This window comes from Octopus bimaculoides, chromosome 25 (assembly GCF_001194135.2).
Source record: "Octopus bimaculoides isolate UCB-OBI-ISO-001 chromosome 25, ASM119413v2, whole genome shotgun sequence".
Taxonomy (NCBI): Eukaryota; Metazoa; Mollusca; class Cephalopoda; order Octopoda; family Octopodidae; genus Octopus; species Octopus bimaculoides.
This window is the reverse complement of record NC_069005.1, coordinates 16,677,201-16,681,323: the sequence shown is the minus strand read 5'-3', so window position 1 is coordinate 16,681,323 and position 4,123 is coordinate 16,677,201. Positions and strand designations below refer to the sequence as shown.

General features: G+C 34.3%; 1 protein-coding gene and 1 long non-coding RNA gene across 4 annotated transcripts in view; one reads left to right on the top strand and one right to left on the bottom strand.

Annotated features, from left to right (window-relative positions):
* The window catches only part of LOC106873240 (RING-type E3 ubiquitin-protein ligase PPIL2), a 105,634-nt gene that overhangs the window by 57,275 nt on the left and 44,236 nt on the right, over nucleotides 1-4,123 (bottom strand). The window lies entirely within an intron of this gene.
* LOC128250804 (uncharacterized) overlaps nucleotides 3,687-4,123 on the top strand; it is a 17,154-nt gene continuing 16,717 nt past the window's right edge. Inside the window, exon 1 of the long non-coding RNA XR_008266784.1 lies at nucleotides 3,687-3,883. This is a non-coding gene — a long non-coding RNA (uncharacterized LOC128250804). The remainder of the gene's footprint in view (nucleotides 3,884-4,123) is intronic.

Sequence of the window (4,123 nt, the reverse complement as noted above, 5' to 3'; positions counted from 1 at the left end):
GTTTCTTTTCATTATATGTTTTTGGTAATTTCTGGTGGGGAGGCTTTGGTCTTGTGCAGCAATTAAAAATCCTTCAGTCTCTGCTTTGAGTCCTGAGCTTCTCAATCATTGCTGGGATTTTTCTCTATTTCTTTTGCATTTAGTTTAGCCCAGTATTTACCATGTAGGGGCTTTTCTTGCTATCATTTTATCATGGTCCGTTGCTGTTCTAGTTTTAGTTTGGATTTCATTTGTTTTATAGTTTTTGTTGTTTCTTCTTCTTCTTCTTCGTATTTGTTAGGTAGTATGATTTCTTGTTTGTATTTGTCAGCTTCCTTAAATACTGAAAACAATTATTATTATTATTATTATTATTATTACTATTATTATTATTATTATTTAAAGGTCATAATACATGAATTAAAGTGCTACTAATAATTTCATATGTTGAGAGAACCTAAACATATTCTTCAAGTGCACACCACATATCATAAATTAAAAAATTGCATAAATTGAAGAAACGCGATGAAGCTGAGAAGGCAACTAGAAACTTGTTGTGTTTCTTCTATTTATTCAACTTTTTAGTTCGTTATGATGTGTAGTTTGAGCCTGAAGAATATGCTTGAGTTCTCTCAACATATGAAACTATTAGTAACGCCTTAATACATGTATTGTGACCTTTAAATAATAATATTTATCTCTCACCAGATGGAATACTTATTTTGTTGAATTTTCTATCATACATCCCTTTTGTTACCAGCTTGCCCAAAACCACCTGAGAATTCTTTTGGGCAAGTGTCTTCTACTATAGCCCTAGGCCAATCAAAGATTTGTGAGTGGATTTGATAGACAGAAACTGAAAGAAATGCATAGCATGTATGTGTGTTTGTCCTCTTCCACAACTTGGCAACCAGCCTGAGAAAACCTTTTCATGTTTAAATGAAAATTTCACAGCAAATCTCATTAGTACAGTCATGAAAGCATGTGATTTCTTTTTGTAAACAATTGACATTATTTGATATGGTATCAGATTGTTAAGTAGCAAATCTGAATGTGAAGGATTTTCAAAAGAAGACATGGCGTAATCCAGCAAAATATAGGGCAAACATATTGGATATTCTGATTTCTGAAAGGAAAACCAGTGATTTCAAGAACAGTTTTGATATTAATAAAGAAAATGAATTTGTACCTGCATTGCATGTATGTGTGTTTGTCCTCCTCCACAACTTGAATGAATCAGCAGTTGCCCCAACATACAGTCCTCCCCTTGTGTGTACCATACATTTATATACAAGATTTGTACTCATACAGAGATTCATCAATAGGCATCTTGATTTTTCTCTGCATAAGCATTTATCATATTTAGTTGTATATATGGCAGTTCTGACTTGATTTTCTGATGTTGTTACCGTGTTAGCTATATTACTCTTATTGCAACTATGATGATGTGGTTGTATCAGGTGTTTTTCTTTGCGGTTTACATCTCTTTTCTTGGCATTTTGATGTGTATGTTTGCTAGTTCCAGTAGGTGGGTTATTGAACTTTTGTCTTCTAGCAGAACAGCTTGAATAGCTTCGGAAGGCTTTCTGGGTGACTTTTTGGTGGCTAGAATGATAGCATCATCCATTCACTTGGTGGTGGTTTTTGAACAACCCATTGGTTTGTTAAATCCATATTTTCCAGTAGATCTTGAGTTGTTTATTGACCTTGAAACAGTTCTGTGCCAATTCCAATCTTTCACCAATTTGTCAAGTGCTGTATCCTTCTCTATACGGAATCTTTATTTGAGCATGACTTTCTGACAAAATTCTTCAACCAGGTATTCTTTACAACAGGAAAATGATTAACAAGAATGACAACCGATCAGAGGCTGGATCAGTCAATCAGGGCTCAATAATCATGCAGAAAACATGTTAGCACTATGTGATAAGAAAACAAATTTGAACGATCAACTAGTGTTTAAAAATAACATCATTGGGATGAATTCTTGTTATAAATCAGTGAGTCATACATTCTGGCCATGACTACACATCAAAATATCAAGAAAACAGATGTAAACTGCAATGAAAAACAGCTGAAATGGCCACATCTTGTTAGTACATTCATGAAAACACATGATTTCACTTTGTAAATAGTTGAGTTACATTATCGGACATTGTTTGACATGATATCTGAGCTCTGCAAATTTTGGGAGATTTCTTTTCCACATTTTTTTCTTTGGTGATTTTTTTTCAACTTTTAAACTAGATAACAATTTCATGCTGTCAAGCAGTGATTCTAAATTTGAAGGCTTTTCAATGAAAGATATGGAGAAATCAAACAAATGTATGAGTGAACTAGAAAAGCACATACATATGAAAATGAATCAGATATTTCTGTATCCAAAACTGAAAGCAGTGATTCTGAAGAGAACACCAATAGTAACAATTAAATAATACTAGACCCAAGCCATCATCCCACAATCCTACCTATGCGACAGCAAATACTAGTTGCAATACCACCTCCCAATCCAATACAAATACAGATTGCACTTCAGGTTTTCCTCCACTAACAATGAAACAACAGAGCTCAACCTCATTAGCAGTAAACTCCAACCATGGAACAGGTAGGAAAACTTGCAATTGTTGGGTTTCTCAATTATGCCCTCTTGTCTACGCAAAAATGTCATCTACAAGTGCCATGTTATAATACCACACTTCCACCAAGCAATGGTATACATCAGCAGCACTGTAGATTTCAAGCGCCACTACCGTGCACACATGAACTCTTTCTCCAATCCAAATTCTAAATTATTAACCTCCTCAACAGTCTATATACATAACCTTAAATCTCAAAATAATCCATACACCCTATCCTGGTCCATAGTAAATGAAGCTCCCCCAAACAATGCAAACATTGGCAAGTGTAGGTTATATCTAAAAGAATCATTAGCCGTTCTTTGCCTTTATAACTCCTCATTACATAATTGATTCTCTGATGTAATTTATTCTTGTAAACACAGGTACTACTCATATTTCATGCACTTTGCTAAATCTATGCAATGCCATAATTTTAAGTATCCATATGCAAAATAAACTAAGACAAAGTCAGTCTAGCAACCTACTACTAAAATTCTACTCCCCACTCTTATTCTTTCTCATACACACATTTCCAATTTCTTCCAATCTACTACTTCCCACTTCCCTCTTAGTTAGCCTCCCCAGTCTCTCCCACTTTCAAAAAGTACTTAACACTATCCCACTCATTTGAAAACTAACTAATCTACCACTACCCCCTTCCTGTTCACATCTCTCTAATCAATTTCATACACCTCTCCATACCATAACACTCACCTCCAATACCAACCCAATTCCTTTGTCCCATTAACAACTCACCCCCACTCTATCCCCTCTCCATCTCACATTCTTTTCTACATACCTTACTAAGCTCCCTCAGCCACTGAACCAGTCAACTTATTTTCCTCAAATAATGGCCATTCCCATTTTCACTATTTCAACTTTTAAATCTATAGCCTTCATACAAACTAACACAAAGGCTTTTCAATGAAAGATATGGAGAAATCAAACATACTACTTAAACCATCCTTCCCTCTTCCTCCCACATTCCACCTCTACTACTATCACTAACCTCATTAATAATCCCTTGATATTTATTTTCTCCTCCCACCACTCTATCTAAAATACCTCTCAACTCTTCCTTATAATACACTTAGTTCTCCACAAAATCATTCCATCTTTAATCTCCTTTTTGCCAACACCTCAAATGTAAAGTTTTTCCCTGAATACAGAGGCTGGTATTATCTGATAATGGAATCAATTTACAATCATTATTTTGGACCACTAAGCCCCGCAGAAAGAGCTGTTAGATTGTAAAACCCTTATTCAACCGCTTTAATTCCTATTGTGTAAGTTGGACCTTTTTATATGTAAACATATGTACATTTTTTGTATTAAATGTATTTAATACTTTTTGTATATCAACTTGCCTAACTTGCTTATCCTTACCTTTACTTCTCTATCTGATGAAGTTTAAATCTCCTGAGCACTACAAAATGTATTCTATATGGAGAATATCTGCCTCTCATCTATAAACTATATATATATATATATATATATATATATATGATGATGATGATGATGATGAT